Here is an 18,556-nt window from a genome sequence, read left to right on the forward strand (position 1 = left end):
TTACAAACCTAATGTTACATTTTGGCTAGAAAAACAAACACACTTTCAAGTGCTATTCAATTACTCTTTATAAAAACTGCAAATCCACCATATTCATTTTCCAAATAAACTTCTATAAATGCTCCTTAAAATACAAGAAAATATGTCTAATAAAGGATTATCCCAACAACCAAACTGTGAAACCTAAATTGTACTTTTCTTCTCTTTGCTAACTGTAAAATCTTCATACCAGTGAAGCACTTGGAACTGCAACTTTGTCTTAGAAGATGAAATTACAACTTAAGACAGGTAAGCAGCTGGTGATATTGCTACTACAATAATTGATAGATTGCTTTTTCCCCCTCAGTTAAAAACCTCTCTTGAGACTTTAAATCAATAAGGTATCTGATGCATATGTTCTATTTTAATGTTTCCAATTGTTCCGTTGTGCATATAAATCTACTACACAACCACATTTGCATTTAAAGAGAATTCCCTTGTGTTTATTATGCACCTGCTCCATGTAAGCCTATCTCCTGTGCCTTGAGGGGAAAAAAAATTATATATATATATATATATATATATCTGCCAGAAAAAAATGCAACCCTAGACACAACTCTCCTCCAAGTCTTCTTGCTAATTATCTAAGAAAATGTGTTTATTTCCTTTAATTTAGTTATGGTCCTCTTCTGACAACAGTTGAAAAGAACAACTACATTACCTTCCAAAATCTCAAACCTCTTAACAATTTTTAAGCATATTTTTTCATCTTAACACTGAAAATACACATTTCAACTGTACAGAATCATTGTATTCTCTAAGTAATACAGAGTAAAGCATTGGCAAACTGGTTCCTTATTTTACTTTTTATTTTACTTAATGTTAACGAACATGGCGGCAAGAGGGAGGAAGAGGAGAAGGAACCTGGCATCTTACTTTTAACCGTAATGTGAAACGGATGTATGTTTATTCTAGTAAAGTTGAAATAAAAATGGTAGGTCCCCCCCTCACTTTCTCTCCTTGCTCCTGTAAGCATGTTAGCAACTCATGGATTGCTCCTGGAGCTTCAACAGGAGAAGGAGGGACAGACAGCGGTGGAAATAAAACTCTATTTACACATCCCATCTAGTCAGCTGAAATGTTTAAGAACAGGGCAAGGGTAAAAATATGCTGCATCCCACAAAGACCATTGGAGCTGCTCCTCCTCGTGTCAGCAACGTGCGGTGTACCGATACCTGCATCGCCATTCCAACTATAAACAAGACCAAATGATGCTACAATTGCATGTACCAATATTTCTGTGCTATTCTCAGGATGACTCTTGTGCTCTCTGTGACAGCTGCATGTCCCACACAGGGCTGCTTCTGGCTCAGCGCTCCCACAACTTGCTAGCATCTCTTCAGTGCCAAGACAGCGCTATCTGCACATCTCCATCTCAGAGGAAAGAAACTAGAATAGTTGCAGCAGGGCTGTCACGCTTTCCTCTTCCCAATTCAAATGAGCAAAGCGTTCAAACAGGGCACAACTGCTGAGGATGTGGAGACAAGAGGACTGGGAAGTCCTGGAAGAGGACTGTGTGAGAATGAGAGCTCTACCAGTGTGGGTAGTATCATCTCTCAGGTATATGAGGGATGAGGTGATCCCAATATACCAGAGCCACCTTGTGCTACAGAGCTCACCATGGGGACAGGTTTCAGCTCCCAGAAAGACCAGGCGATTGGGAAGCAGAGGGGCAGTAAGACTTCACGGTTCCTTGAAGCTCTGTTGATGCCTTGTCAAAAATGATTACATAATATGAAGATATTTGGCGGCAAGGTGATACTACTGTGGGTTTCAGAATCATGAAAAAACAAATGGGGGAAAAAAAATCACTTATTCCCAGCACTCAAAGGAGGGACTGCATATTCAAAGACACCACTCAGTCACCTTCTCCAACTGGTCTACCTCTTGACTTGTGGCTTTTTGTAAACTTAGAAGTGGTCTCAAAAGAAATCAAGTCATACTGGCTTACTATGTCATTTTCTTCTCATTACAGAAAAAATATTGGTAAGCTTCTGTTTAATATCATTTACTACCTACTACGTGATCTGCTTATGCGAAAGATTGCCTATCTCCTTATGCTAAAAGGCCACTGAAAATAGTAGCCCACTTACTCAAACAAGGCTTTGCTAACAGGCCAGTTCCTTAGAGTCTCCTCAGATTAGTAGATCACTCTCCACTGCCCACTTCCTCTGAAGTGGTTCTATTTTATCTGCCTTTTGGCCAAGCTACAAGCCACATTTGCTTTTTGCAGCACATTGAGTCAAGGACACAGATTAGAAATCATAAAGATCTGAAAGATGACTAACTGCTGTGTTATGACATAGTTAATGATTGGGTGAAAAGGAACAGTCTGTTTGCATAGGTCAGTTTTTGACGTGCGAAAATGTGCAGAAATGAAATATACCACAACTGAGGAAGAGTGCTGAAAATCATTCCTTTCTGCACTAGACATGGGTGCCATACCTCTGTCCTAACTGACGGGATGTGTAAAGGAAAAATTATTACATAATATTGGAAGCATAACTACAGTGGTGAGACATGGGTTTTTTTGACAAGTTAGTTCAAACTCTAATTTTCATATTTACATAAAAAGTTTTTCTGAACGGGTCTAAACTCCCTCTTGAAGGATACCTCAACCCTGCTCTCATGACCAGATTTTCAGTTTAGATGCGAAAACTTCAAAGCGTGGCCCCAGATACAGCACACATAGGCATACTCATAGCCCTAGCAGTATTAAAGAGAAAACTGGGTGGCCTACCATGTCACCAGGCAGCCCATGAGCTATTCGCAGTGGATCTTTGGCTGAAAGAGCTTACATTTATGGGTGGTAGTAAGGCGATGGATCCTATCGTTTATGGCTCCTTAGGAGTATATGCACGACATACACTCACTGACTTTGCTTAGGGCAGGATACTATGAAAGTCTGCAACAGTACACTGTACAATGACTTAAATGCATGCACATAATTGAACATAATTACTGGTTGCAGAATCAGAGCTACTTGCACAAGACAGAAAATTCTTTTTATCTTCCAATGCTATGATTGTATCCCTCTCTCAAGCTTTTTAAATATCATGAATGGGTCCAACAAGCCTGTGATTTGCTTCAGAATTTTTTTTTTAAACTTTTTTGGTTACTTTTTGTGGTTAGATTGTTTAGGTATACAGTGAGGCCGTGCTTCCAATATTTTCTATGGAATCACTGGGACTAGAAGGGTTTTTTGTTTTTTTTTCTGTTTTGGGTTTTTTTTTTTTTTAAGGTGTTGTGACTCTGATTAATCTATCTCTTAGGGTTGTGGCTTTAAGCCAAACATCGAAAATGCCATGAGGCAATAACACTGACAATGAAGCTTGAGACTATTTGGGAACTAATTGGTATTAGGTACTATCAGGACCTGATCCTGAAGCTTTTCTTCTTACAAAATATATTTGGTCACATAAAGAACTCTCATCGATGTCAGCACGAAAAAGAGGTTTGGTCTCTGGTGTTGCAAAGACATACTCTTGAGCTGACCAAAGCGTAAGCGAAAATACAGTTTTTCTATCAGGTAACTCTGTAGTTGCTTCCATTAACATTTCCCTGCAGTTACAAGCAGGCAACTTCTACTTAATGTTCTTCTAAATTTCAATATGCTCTAGTGAAACACATGCGGTGCTTAAGGCTATTTCCCCACAAGGGACGCTTGGCTCTGAACAGAGCAGAAATAAATTTGCATTGGCTTCAGATTTCACAGAGAAGCTGCACTAGAATGATTTTTACAGTGGCACTTCGGAGAACTGACATCATGTATATACTTAGTCCTAATAAAATCCCTCACATTCAGCCCTGATTTCATTGGGAAAGCACTTCCCCGGGGCCGGCTGGCAACGCTTTCCCTCTCAGCAGAAGGGGCTCTCTGCCCCCGGCTCACGCCGTCCCCCCGGCCCGGCCAGGTTCGCCCTGCCGCCGCCGCCCCAGCAGCCCCGCTCGCCCTTGTCCCACGGGAACGGCCCTGACAGGAAAAGCCGACTACCGCGCCGGGAGCCGCCGAGCACCAACCCGGCCCGGCCGCCAACGGTCACCGCTACCGGCTCCCCCGCGAGCCGGGCTCCGCGCCCCTCCGCGCCCCCGCCGCCGGTGTCAGCGGCAGCAACAAAGCCCCCGCCGCGGGCAGCTGCCGGGGGTCCCTGCGCGCCCCCCGTCCGTCCCGCTGCGGCGCGGCCGGGCGCCGTCCTCCCTCCTCACCTCACCTCACCCCTCCGCTCGGACGCGGCCGTTTAACGGCAGCCGCTGGGTGATGGAGAAGGGGAAGGACCCAGGTGCCGCCTCTCGACTACCTCCCGCCGCCGCCGCCGCCGCTCCCCTCCGGTGCTGGGCTCCCGCAGCGCCCCCGCTCCCCGCGCCTCTCTCCGCTCCCCCTCGCCCACCTCAGCCCCTCCCTCAGCCCCTGCCCCTTCCACCGGCCAGCGGCCCCGCCGCAAACTTGGCGGGGGCCGTCTGGCCGGGGCTGCCGGGGAACGGGACTCACCGCGTCCCCGCCGGCCGAGCGCTCCGCGGGGCAGGAGGCGCCGCTCGCTCCTCCGGCGGCGGCAGCGGCAAGACGCGGCGGGGGGGGGAGGGAGCGGGGGAGGCGCGGCACGGCTCCGCTCCGCTCCGTGAGGCAGCCGCCGGCTGCCTCGCTGCCTGCGTCACAATAACGCCGCGGCCATTCCGCGCTCCGGGATCTCGGGGCGCTGGGGAGGGCGCGGGGGGCGCCGCCACGTGACCAGCGCGCGAGGCGCAGCCGTTGGGGCGGCTGCCCCCCAGCCGCCTTACCGCGGTGCTGAGGCGGCCCCCGCCCCCCCGCAGTAACGGCTGCCGCCGGGGCCGGGGCCGGGGCCGCCCTGCCTCGGTGCCCGCACGCCCCGCGCCCGTGCCGCGCTCGGGGCTGCCGAGGAAGCGGCGCTCCCTTTCTCTAAGAAAGGCGCTTAACAAAACGTGCTAAAAGCAGTAGGTGTGTCCTCCCGTGCTGCAATTTGTTGGCAACATCCCACGCGATTTTTATGGTGTGTAAAAAGCCACCCCAAACATTCGAAAATACTACGCTGTTGTATAAAATGTTAAGCACATGGCACTGTGCTGCACTAAAAATACCTGAAAATATTGAGTTCAATTCGTTCACATCTGTTTAAAATAAAACCTTGCTTTTTGGGTCTACTATAAAACCTGGAAAGCGCACAACACTGCTTCCTTCCAGTTCGTGCAGATGGAGCTGGCTGGTGGCACCCTTGCGATGCGCAGAACATATTTCCATTAAACTAATCTTACCTGCCTTTGTGAGAAAGCCGGATGTTGCTTCGCACTACTGAGGGTGAGCAGAGCCACAAAAGGTGCTTCTGCATCCAGCTGTCCCGCACGTTTGGTAATTCTGTTGAAAACGAGCCAGGTGTTCCTCAAACGTGAGCGCTGCGCTTGCTGCTTGGAGGAGGATGTTCACCTGAGCAACGTCCTGCCACCATGACATCTGGCGGGAACCGGGAAACAGCAGAAAAGTGAACCTTGGGCTGTGCTGGAGGTTCTTTTACATGCATTTCTCCTTGTTTTCATAATTTACGTTTAGCCTTTTTGTGCCATGTTTTCACAGCATTAACAGGGCTTTTTTTCGCCTCGTGTTCTTATGCACATTTTCCATCCGGCCTCCTAAATGTTCCAGTTTTATACCTTCCTTTCTCTTTTCCCCTCCCCTCTTTTTGTGTGCTTTTACATTTCAAAAGAGAAATCAGAACCTCTTAGATTCTCTTTTTTCTGATAAGCAAACATTGCAAAAACCCCAAAGATGTGAGCAGTAAATTAAAGTGAATTCATGCTAGTTTGGCATTACGGAGAACTATTGTCCACAGAACAAATATAGCACACTCAGCAGTACTGCAAGTATACCCACATCAGTCAGCTCCTAACGCTATTTTGGATGAATTATCTCTGGAAACGGGAAAAACACTTCAGTCTCTAACTCACTGGGTCTCTGTCCTTCCTCTAGGGATTTGTAAGGAAAGTACTAATCATAGCACGGCTACTAGGCGCAAAAAAGCAATCGCTAACTCCCACTTCCACTTAATCCTGAGACACAGCCATCAGACAGTAACAACCCCGAGACACTTTTCTGCTGAACCCAGAGACTTGGAGATGAAAGGCAACATAGTACTCCATGATATTTCCCTCGAGCTATCTAGGCACTGCAACTGCATGTATTTTCAGATGTTTTGCAGCTCATTTGATACACTTGCCCAAAGATGGAAAGCTGTTCTATTTCTTTCTCCTTAAATTGCATTTTTTAGATGTGTAAAAAAGAAACTCGAATGTGGATTACAGTAAATTCTATTCTTCGACACCAGGCAAGGGTACAGGGAACAACGCTATCTTAATCACCGTAAAAATGGTCTATGTTGATTGAGGGTGCAGAGGTTAAAAGGTTTATTTTGGAAATGTCTTTTGCTTTTATGTCTTCTGCTTTTACGAAAGGGTATATTTGGACACCGCATGTTTCACGCTTCTACATATATGGAGATTAAGTAACCATTTGGGGTATTTGTAATGCATTTGATTAGGTGGTTTTCTAAAGGAATGTCGGTCAGCTGTGTGTGATTAAATGGTTTGATAGGAATGCAGGTCAACTCCAGAACACAACGTCATATAGGACTATGGCCTGCTTGAAGAACAGCACTGATGAAAAACCAAAACCAGAAAAACCTTATTTTAATTTAGAAGCTATAAATACCATCCATATGCAAATTCAGCCTGTTAGATAAAAGCCTGCCAAGTGTCTTTGTATGTGTTATATATGATAGTATCTCAATTAGAGCTGATACCCCTGTTTATATATCCACTTCTGAATCCATTGCTGGAATAAGAAGTGCTGATTAGGCTATATGCCTGTACAAAAAGTAAATTATGATATACAAGTTCAGTTCCTGTAAAAATTTCAGGATGTATTTTTACTGCCAATTACATGGCACCATCTTTTACCATATGTACAAAAAGACACAAAATTTTCGTTGAAATATAAGTTTCTTCTCATCTGTAACCTTATTTGCAAAGGTGACAGATGGATTGAAAATGTGTTGCACACTGTTTTTCTATAAAGTTTCTCCAGGATCATTTCATAGTTTTTGAACCTCAGTATTCCTACCCGATGAAGCTGAGTCTGGTATTTGCATAACTGTAAAGCTTGTGGTTGGATGCGTGCAGGAAAAGCCAAATCTTTGCAGACAAACAACGCCTTGCAGAACTGAAATCTGTAGCCCTTGTCAAGCGCTCATGGAAGTCGGAAGCAATCATAGCAATCCTTCCACTGATGTTAATGAAACTAGAGAAAACTGTCTGTTAGCTCTGAAGCTCCTATGACCTCGAAGCAGATTTAACAGCAAATGCTGTACTGCTTGATAATACTGCCCATGAAGGCATGAGCATATTTCGGTGAAGGCATAAAGTCCATATAGATATGTCTTGCAAGAGCTTTGCTGTTCTTGTGCAGGACCAACTCCAGTTCCTCTACATTTGTTCCTGGAAACGTGCAGCAACCCTGAGGCGGGAAAGGTGAGGAGGAATGGAAAGGAGGCAGGAGAACCTTGAAGAGATGACCCCAGTACAGTGCAGTACATGGCCATTTTTCTCCAGCGCAGCTCGATTACAGCAAGGTTGGGAATCAGCGTTCTGTTGTATAGATAAACAGCTGCTAAAGCCCTAGGGTTTTTCCAAGTACTTCACATATAAAGGCAGCCTGCAGACTTCCAGATGGTCAGCTAGGACTGCTGGGGTGTAATATCACCTGCTGGGGTGTAAAGAACATCACCTATAGTATCATATTAAGTGAAAAGTAGCAACTACCGTGTAAGTGCATCTGCAGAAATAACCAACTTGGTCATATGATCTATGATGACTCATGGTCATTTAGAGCAGTCACTGTGGCATTTAAATGTTCTATTTAAAAAGGATCCCATCCAGCTTTGAGGCTCAGTAGGAATAGCTACCTTTCTGAAAGCATTACACAATTTATGTATTCATTTCAAAACAGTGAGCCCAAAGCAGGTGCATTGTTCCTACCTTCACCTTCAGTTTCTGACAGGAGATAAAGAGGACACAGATCCAAGTTAAACTTGCTTTAAATTTCCAAAAATAATTCTATTTTTTTCCCACCTTCATTTTTTTCATACAATATATCAAATGTTTTACTCAGTGTGGAAAGACAGTTCCATTCTGAAAAGCATGTAAACATACAGCAAATGTATGTATAGGCATCATTTTGTTTGATTAAGAGAACAAAGAAAACATGTCACAAGCTACTGGAAGTACTTAACTTGCTGTTGTTTAGCTTATATTACAACAAACAGTCTCATATTCATGAATCTGATGGTGCACTTATTTTTCAGCATGTAATTGCTACACCTGAAAGAACCATGAGACTATGCGCCTGGGACTGCATTAAAAATGAGTTATTTTTCTGCCATGTTTTTGTACTATTTTTCATGTTGTTCATAATGTCTGAACCTGATCTGTTAGCCCGCTCTGGGGCAATCTGCTGTCAATAAATTTCAGAGAGCAAGAAGTTGCCTTGAAAAGAATGCAGGGTGGATCCCCATTCATAAGGAGAAATGGGATTAAGAAAACTTGAATAATTAATTTGAAAACATCTTTTAATGCATACAGCTTTGCTTCTGGGATCGCGCATGAAGGTATTTTCTGCAAACTTAAGAGGTCATTTACTTGGCAACTAGCATGAAGGAAGAAATCTCAAATCTGGGTTTTATTAAATGCTTACTGACTTGATCTGTTCTGTTGTGTGAATCAGACAGAGAATTTCACAATGTGAGATCCAAGCTCCTGCTCACACATTTAGCAGAACTGTGCAGGAGAATTGAACATAATATATATGGTTGAAAAGCTAGCACATGGTATTATTGGATCAAAAGGTCAGAAACAATTATCATAATCAGCTACTCTAGCTTCTGGCATAAAAGCCCATAATTCCTGTCTGAACTAGAGAATATTTTTCAGAAAGTGATCTAAATCCTGATCATTACCTTCCTAAATACATTGTTGTAGCGGATAATTAGCGTCACTGCTAAACTATGTATGCTTGGTCCAATTTCTTGCTTGGCTCTGAGTTTCAAAACTCTGACACTGGCTTTAGTTACACCTTTGCCTACTGTAAAAATGAAACTGTTCTCAGTAATTTTCTTACTATCCATATATTTCCAGTATATTTTCAAGCTACCTTTCAAAAGTTTTTTGGATAGATAAGTAAATTATTCATTTGAACTTCCTGAGACTGACAAGCCCACAACTTTGAATTTGTAAATATTTGAAGTCGCAGATTTTCATTTGGAAAATAAATGTTGACAAATCAGAAAAAGGTTTGAGCATGGTCCTCAAAACAATTCACAGACAATAACATATCTCCTTTCTTCTTTTTGATATTTCTCTGCTAGCTATACAAAGATCACATGTGGATACAGCCACGCAAACAGGTTACCACAAGATAAACTGACTGGACCCTGAATCAACAGATTGTATCCTCTACTCCATAACTGCCCTGATGTAGTTTCTTCTCCCTCCAACAGCAAACTCAGATTGCTTACTATGGGAATGCTCTTTTGCCAAGGAGCAAGAGGGCTTGCATTTACCAGAAGACAAGGGCATACACAGAAGCAGATCCTGCAAAGTAGCTGAATCCCATAAGTCCCTGTATTAGCTTACGGCATCTAACTAGCTCATGGGAATTCCTTCACTTAGCAACTATGTTATACCGGGAGTACATGTGCAGTTTGTTGTCAAGTTTTACACTCTGCTTTCCTCCCATCCTGTATGTATGACCTGCATTCTTTGGTATGACCTCATTAGAGAAGAGAAACAAGGGGAAAAAAAAGGAGGAGCTGTTTCTTTATATGACTAGAGTATAAACATGTTGTACTGTGCCAATTTAAAGGCAAGATAAGAAGTCAAAAGTCTTGGAGTTTAAGTTCAATGTCGATTTACACGTATCCTTTTCAATTCAGTAGGGCTATGAATGAGTCATTACAGGAAATCCTGACTGTGCAACACATTTAACTGGATTAAAACCAAACACTGTGTTTGATTTGGGTCTTAAGCAAAAGCTGCACCATCATAAGCTTATTTTAAGAGTTAGAAGTGAATTCTAATCACAGCAATCCTGCAAATTAATGAGAAATGTTACAAGCCATAATCAATAATAAGTCATTACTAATTAAGCTGTCTTGAAGATGCCCCAGTTAATAACAGGACTCTAAAAATTTTTAAATCTACACTTACTGTCAATCACTTGACAGAAGCCTCCATCATCTCCTGAATTAGGTCAAAGCAAGACATTTCAAACAATCATTAAGTAATTGCTCCAATAATGATAGGAAAAACAATCTGGAGAAATCTCTGGAAAACAACTGACCGTGTAATACAGGCCTAGGAGGAAGGCAAAGGAGGATTTCTAGACTATTTCATAATGAATCTCTACATAAGAGAGGAGGACTATTTATTATTAAAATGGCAGAGCAGAAAAGCTTCAACTTCAGGAGTCAGCCAAATGCTGATATTGGGGCCTGGTACTTCACTGCTGAAACCAACTCTTTTGCAATCAGTCCCAGGGGAAACAGGCTGGGGGCCACAGAAGCAAGATAAAGAAGTTTTAAATGGTTGGACAGGTTGCTCTTTTCTCTTTTCTAGGCCAGCTGGATCTCAGATCTAACACACACACACATACACATACACATGCACATCTATCTATCTATATGAAAGGAACCTGTCACACTGATAGGTAAAAGTAGCCCCTGAAAATAAATTTTTGGCAGTAAACACCAATTCTTTTTCTCTCTTTCTCTCTCTGTGAATCATCTAGGAGACAGAAGGATTCACTGTTGGGTTAGCTCAAAGGAAGATACTTTAAGCAGTGGTCTGCTTTGCTTCTTACAGAAGTAAGCGTGCTAATGGCGCCCATACTACACAGTTACAAGTCACTCTCATCATGATCTCTTCTTAAACAATGTCTCAAAACATTCATGTTAAGATCAAAGACAATATGTAAGTAAAAATAACAACAAACTTTCGAAAATGGGATTGTAGCAGATGGATGTGGCAGCTGCATAGAAGTAGAATAGAGGCACTCATGCATGAGCATCAGCAAGAGACTATGGGTGTGTTCGTTAGAGATGCCGCTTTGTCCCAGGAAGCAGCCAGGTCACCTGTAGCATCATAGAAAAGGCAGGCTCATTTTTGTGGTCACCTGTTGAGGGTTTTCACCTTCTTCAACTGCTGACAATATCGACGTGCTTCTGAACATAATCAGAGCTTCTGTTAACAAAAAAACCCTAATAAACTAATTCCAATTCACATGAGCTTATTTAGCACACCTATGTTCACCAGAGCTTACTAAAACACCTCCCTGCCTGAACTTCCATGATAGGATCTGAAATAGTAATATGAACAAAGAAAAGCACATTCCCAGGGGATAAAGTGAATTATTTTGTGAACCTTCAGACTGACTTTACCTAAGTTGACTACTTGATGGCTGTCTACAGAAAGCCTGTCTTTCTTCTCCTTGTATAGATGCAGTTAAAAACAACTCATTTCAGCCAATATTTTCCTTTGGCTATGCTGTATTTTGCTGTTGCTTTCCTTCTCTATTTTAATTATTTATCTGTTTGCCATCTCTGATATCTAGTTCACAGCTACTTGAAAGGTCTGTGAACTAAAGAAGAAATAATTTAGTCTCTTTTTTCTACAACTCTGCCATTGCTGCTGAACAATATGTATGCCTATTTGTTTGCAATAACTCATTTGTAAAAAAGTACAATTGTAAAGTCTTACTGGATTGTGATACTCTTTATAAATATACTTGACAAGCAGATAAAGACTGGGGGCAAAATAGACTAAAACCTAATTAAGAAACAACATGTTGTTCGCCATAAAGAAGAAAGCGTATTTTCAAAGCAAAAGATCAGTTTAAGTCTAAGTTCAGTCCCTCTGAACTCAGAATAGCAATTCTCCTGACATGGTCAATGATACAGAATTTAATTTCTCCCTCTCCCAACACACAAACATGCAATTATGAACCAGCAACATGATCTGGTAATTATCATTTGAAGTCATCATTTAGTTGTTCTGATACCAAATAGGGTTTCTGCCAAAGAAAACTTTGTTAGTTATTCAAATAGCATTGCATTAAGCAAGTTTCAAAAGACTTTGAAAACTCAAAACAGAAGACACGTCCCAAGAGATTCACAGCTCATACTGTCAATCCGCCCTCTGTCCCGTGATCATCACTGTGATTTACAAAAATAAGACTAGAAAAAAAAACCATGTGCCAAATAACAGCTGTTCTAAATTGGCATAGCTTTTTGCAGTCAGGAAAGAATGATACTGGTTTATACCAGTGGAGATTCTATCTCTGATGGTTCGTTTTCTTCTTTTCAATATGTCAATAAGGATCATAGTAGTAGCCAATGATAATACATCTTATGCAGCGCTCATATTTCCTTTGTCTTTATCCTCTTAGCCTTGTACACTACATTAGAGTTATTTTTTTGTCTTCTCCAGACACATTTCCTTTTCTCCTCCTCTTTCTTTTGTGTCTTTTCCCTTGAGCTATTATTGTTATTTGAACTGGCAAAGGAGTAAGTTCCAAATTTTTCTCCAGAAGAAAACAGATCAATTTATTTGAATCTTTCTTGGCAGAGTGTTTCACACCCATGGACCACCATAGAAGTACCAGCCTCTGTTCTTAGTGACAACTCTGTTGTTCTAGATTGTTGTCGTGGTGGTGAGTTAGAATAATGAGGGGAACTCCAGAATACTTAGGCTGTTGAGAGCTTTGAAAATCAAGATACGGAATTACATGTTCTCTCCTTTGTCTAGTCTCTTTGCCATTCTAGAGCAACGCAAAGGAACTTGAAACTTGTCAGCTGGCAGGTCAGAATTTGCCCGACTTCCAAGGAAGCCTTATGTTAATGCCTAGCTGGTGTCTTGCATACAATTTCTCCTCCCAGTGCAAGAACTGTAAGCTGCATAGCCAGACTGTGTCTGTGCTGTAGATGCACTAACTTGGCAGATGGCTCCTCAGGAGCTGCTAGCAGCTGGTGTAGTTTAGAAATGCCTTTTGGTCGCTTTAAACTGTTTGGGAGCTGGCAGTGGATCAACACAAGGATCAGGCTATTCAGCCCTCCTCCCCACATAGCCCTTTATGTGATTGCCAAGTCAAAATTGAATGCCTCGGCAAATCTGAATCAAGAATTTGGAGTTTAACCCAGAAACCTATTGGATCAAACACCATATCTGTACTATCAGAGTATGTTAGGTCCCTGTTTTACCGAGATAGCCTGTCACATTCTTCACCCTGTGGGAAATTATTCTAGGTCAGATATGGTACAGTGCAATAACAAAGAATGGAGGCTCACAAACTCATTGATCATTCCAGCCAAATCTCCATCTGCCAAAACAGGCTGTCTCCTGGCCAGTCACAACAATCAAGGTACTCTGCCAGCTATTGCTTTTATGATATCTAGTCACAGTAAAGCATGAAAAGGCCAAGCCTGAAGTCATCCTAAGGGTCACTTTTATCATTTAAGGATTATATCAACAAAAACAAAATGTAAACAATAGTTCAAACATCGGACACCATGGAGATAATCATGAATTAACAAAGAAAGGATTTGTGAATTTTTTGAATAAAACAGACAAAACGAAGAGAGTACCTGTATCCTGACGCTGGTACGTGCCAGAACCCTGCATCTCCTTTTGAAGCCATGCCATTTAAGAAAGGTAAAGGAATATGCAGTCTCAGCATCTGTCAAGGGGTAAACATCTTCAGTTCACAAAGCTTTTCCAAATGCATGTTGGAACATGAAGGTGGGCAGAAACCTGAGGGCAGAAAAAGAAGGACCAATGCATAGAGAGATATAGGAAGTACTGATAGCAAAGACACAGACAGAAGATGGTTTATACAGAACATCGAGTGTGAGAGGGTGAAAATTTGATTATGACGTGTAAGAAGGTGGGGAAGACAGTCAGCAGATCCAGAGAGCAGATAGGTCAGAGCAGTGTTAACTACTAGTGAAATACCTTAAAGGAATTTCAGTCACATGGGCTAATTAGAAAAGGTATTGTCCTTCTGTTGAGGACAATAGAGAGTAGTGCCCAAACGGATGCCCAAGTGACATTTATAAGGTAAAGGAATTCTTCCATGTATTATTTTCATGTGTCTTTTTACAGATCCAGTTTTGTTCCCAATGTTGAGTCACTGTTAACCATCTATTCTAATGTTGAGTAGAAATAACACGTGTCCCTGAACTGCTGGGATGGCTTTTCAAATACCTTATTGATTTTAAGGAAATAATAAAACATTCCAAGCAGCTGAATATGAAACAATTCTAACCCAGCACCAAGATGCATATCTCAGACGTTGGTCTTTGCTCTGCAAGTGTTCTTTCAGTCAGCTGCTGTTTTAGATGAAATATCCTTGACTCAATGTATGTCTCCTATTCGCTCTATTTGCTCCTTTTTTTTCAGTTCATGTCATTCTTTCCCGTGTAACACTAACTGAGGATGAACAGCAAGAACCTAAACAAGGGTAGCATCAGCAAAAAAACCAAAAACAACCTCATCCAAACCCAAACCAAAATCCTGTATCTAACTACATAGGTAATTCTTGTCTAAATGAAATAAGAGATTTACTTGCCACAATTATTTCTCCGGGGTGGATGTGATCTATTCAACACCCTTCCTCTCCTTCCTCTTTCTTTAGTTCTTTTTATTTCAATAGCTCAGTTGTGGAAACTTGCATTTCAATACTTTCACTCCATATCTATCCTTCATTTCCCACATGGTCAGCATGACGATGATATGGGAAATAATGTCAGAGTATGTATTCTGTTTCAAGCTGAATCTCTGCTTCATTCTAATTGCACAGTGCCTTTAAGAGAAACGTACAAGCGTGTTTGGTGAACATGATGCAGTGGAATGAGTTTAATTTTTAACCTGCTATTTCAACTATTACATCAACAACAGACAAGGCAAATTCCTCTCATATGTCCTTTGGGCAGCATTGTCCATTATTACCGTTTCTTTCTGAGTTAGAGGCAAACTAAATTTCCAATAAGTAGTCAGTAATACAGAAATTCTTACAGATATTGTGAACTTTCTGATACACTGAAATACTATCCCGTAAGATAAGTGGATGGGGATTTAGAGTCAGAGGTTGGCTACAGACACCTTAGTATTTTTAAGATTTCAAGAAAAGAGTAAGTATACAAAAATAATACTAAGTTTTTTTGAGTTCTCTTCATTCACAATTAGTGAATTTTAGTTCACTGTTTCTGAATGCTCAAAGGTGATGGAAGAGTTTGACTGAATGAAGAACATAGGTCTTCATTTATGTTTGTTGTGAATGAGACACATAATAACATAATTCCATCTCTAATAATGTATGGCCAATCCTACCTCTCAAGGAGTACCTACTATTAATTTTATGTTCTTAATTGTTGTTTGCTTTGTTGTTTTAATGCAGATGTTTGGAATGAACTACTTCCTGTCACTTCATATGCGGGTAGGGGTGAAAAGAAGTGGGTCAACTAAGTTAAAACAATCCTTTCCTCTTCTCTCTTTTTTAAAGGATGTAGAGGGCTCAAAGTGGGCTTGTGACTGCAAACTCCCATGCAGAGTGAAATTCTGGCTTTATTGAAAAGAAGAAGGCAGAACTTCCACTGGCTTCACTGAGGTCACAATTTTACTTTCAGAGCTGCCACATTTCCATACTGCAGAAGTCAACCAATTTGCCACTTATCCTATGTTTGCCCTTTGCATCTCCTTAGAGGCAGACTTAAAGGTCAGATCTAGCTTCCGAGGGAGCCAGAGAGTGCAACACTGCTAATATAGGAAGTCTTTTATTTGAGGTAATTCTATACTTCCATAATGAAACTGTTCTCATTGTTTAAAATAACAAGACATGTTCAGGTTTGTCGGAGTGGAGTTAGATTGCAGATCAGTCCTGAAGTATCAGATCCCTCAGTTCTGTTAGACAAACAGTTTGAAAAACAATGCTTTATTTTACAGTGGAATTTAAGCCTTGACTCTTTTCTTCGTTTTTTTTAGTCTCAGGCAAGCTGTTGTGTGGTAACACAAAAATAGAGATAGTTGATGGAAATAGACACTACCGTATTCCATGAAGCTGTCATTTTTAAAACCATAGAGTAAGTTCATCACCATTCTATTTTTTCTTTCATATGCCTTTGATGTGATTGCCCATTTTCAGTGTGCATAACGCAAGCTACAATCTCACAGAACAGTGAGAAGCTATAAATATCTGTGTGCCTTGTTTAGTCTAAGCAGATTGTTTAAAGTACATATATTTGCGCAGTTCAGGAGAGGTAGAAGGGTGGGTGTTGTCCAAAGAGATGAGTTTTGAAGAAATGCTGACAGACTTTTAACTTCAGAGGTTTTAAGGAGCACTGCCGTGGTAATAGTATAAGCTGTGCTAACAGAGTCTATAATAGGATCAAGCTGGATAAACCTTTCTCCTTACACATGAAAGAACACCTTTATAAGTCAGTGTTTTTCTCAGTTATAATCCTGGACGCTCAATTCATGAAAAGTTTATCATATGAGATTTTCACTCAAGGAGACTAGCACAGTCTGAAAAGTAGGGCAGAAGAAAGATTTATCAGTTCATGTTACAACATGCTACAACATTCTTTTTTAAAAAAAGAAAATGTTGTGGCAAACTAAGGACAAAGAACATCCCACCAACCTGCTATTTTGGTGCAGTAAATTATACATGTACATAAGAAGAGCAAACTCAAGCCCTCGTAGTCCAGGAAAAGCGGAAAATTTTGAAGACCCTAGTGGTCCTGTGCATTGCATAAGTTATTACTGGGGGTGGTGAGAAAGGGAAAGAGGAACAGACCTCCCACCCCAAATATTATGATACGGCTGACTGTATTGAATTGTTGAAAGCACAGTAGAATTGGACTACTTCCTGGCCAACTATAACAACCACAACAAAATGGCATGCCCCTGGAAAACAAAAAATATAATTATGGAAAGCTCACCTGTCCCTTGTGATCACCTCTTTGAAAGCACAAATGAAAAGCATACATTGAAAATATCCAGTAACATTATCCAAAAAGTCACTTGTATCTTTCTCTACATTCTCCCATGAAATTTGATTCCAAGTGAGATCCAGGAACTACACTCACAACTAGGTTATTGTAACATAGAGAAGAAAGGACAACGGACAATGCAGAAGACTAAAGGAATAACCAACGAGAGTAAGCAAGACACACACAAAACAGGCAGGAAAATGAAGGAAAAGATGCTAAATAAGAAATGCATTCTAGAGGAGCTCAGAGCGAAGTTAGATAGTATGGGGGTAAAAGTATCCACAGTGCTATTTGTGTACTACCCTTTTGTACCTGAAAAAATTCTAGATGGAGCCATGGAAATTTCATAGGTAAATATATTTGCTATTCCTGTCACTCACGTTTCCTCATACCTGTAACTGGAATGAGTATGGCTCTTCCGTATTTCAGAACCTAAAACTCTTTGTTTCTAGACGTCTTTGACAACTTTTCTTTGTAACTTAAATCTCTCCTATTACTTTCTCATTTACTACTGGAAATTTAATGTGTTTTTTTTCCTCTAAAGATTGCCATGTTATGTGTTTTATGTCCATACAATAAAGTTGAGGAAGATTGCCTCACCTCTGCTACTGGCAGAACAATTTATATCATTATTTATTTACAACAAATAATTCATCCTTCAAATTTAGCTCTCTCTTGTTCTTGTGAATTTCCCATTAAAATTTTTTTGTGAATATGCTTATCGTTCAGGCAATACCTAATGTCAAATGATTTGTAGGAAGATACTACAGCCAGGAGCTTATCTGTAAACTGACGTCTATGAAGACTGCTGTAAGCACTTGATGGGCACAGTCTGATACTTGAGTTATGTAATCAGTCCATTCAGTTTGTGGTATCGTCTTTGTTTTCAAGTGTTGTGTGACTGTGTCTTTTATACTCATTCACAGAGAGGGTTAGCACTTTTAAGAGAGAGAAAGTAGAGATAAGGAAGTACCAAAAAGAATACGACATGCTTTTCCTTGGCTTTTTTCCACAAGATACTATATTCTGTCCGATTACGTGGATACAAGAACCAAAAGCACCCTTCTCCTAAACTGAGAGAGAAAGCTATGAACCGCTGAGATCAAAATTAAAAAAAATATGTACAGAAAAATGTAAAGTAACTTCTCTCTGTCACATTCATGGAAGTAGCTATTCTTTACTGAAGATGTCTGGTCATTTTTGAGTGAGGTACTCACTAATTTGTATGTTTCTTGATTTGTCTTTTCAGTGCCATGCCTCTGGCCAAAGACTGGGGGTAGACTACCTCACTATTGCTATGATAGATAGCACACTTCACTGATCCTTTCCACTCCTTCCTCTGCTTCTTCTCCTTAAATATACATATCTATATCTACCTAGCTATATGTCCAAATTACTTGATCTAAAGTAGGGATTTC

At 41.0% G+C, this 18,556-nt stretch overlaps 1 protein-coding gene across 4 annotated transcripts in view; it reads right to left on the reverse strand.

The window, feature by feature from the left end:
• Window positions 1-18,556, reverse strand: part of LOC104150249 (synphilin-1) — a 112,813-nt gene that overhangs the window by 77,700 nt on the left and 16,557 nt on the right. Inside the window, exons 4-5 of one of the 4 annotated variants that reach the window (XM_068924766.1) lie at window positions 13,737-13,902; window positions 5,308-5,503 (exon numbers count right to left, since the gene is read on the reverse strand). The gene's annotated coding sequence lies outside the window, so the exon portion shown is untranslated. Of the gene's footprint in view, window positions 1-4,250; window positions 4,331-4,528; window positions 4,620-5,307; window positions 5,504-7,165; window positions 7,585-13,736; window positions 13,903-18,556 lie in introns of those variants that run through there. The other 3 variants (XM_068924767.1, XM_068924768.1, XM_068924770.1) reach the window with 3 other exon arrangements.

This window comes from Struthio camelus, chromosome W (genome assembly GCF_040807025.1).
Source record: "Struthio camelus isolate bStrCam1 chromosome W, bStrCam1.hap1, whole genome shotgun sequence".
Classification (NCBI taxonomy): Eukaryota; Metazoa; Chordata; class Aves; order Struthioniformes; family Struthionidae; genus Struthio; species Struthio camelus.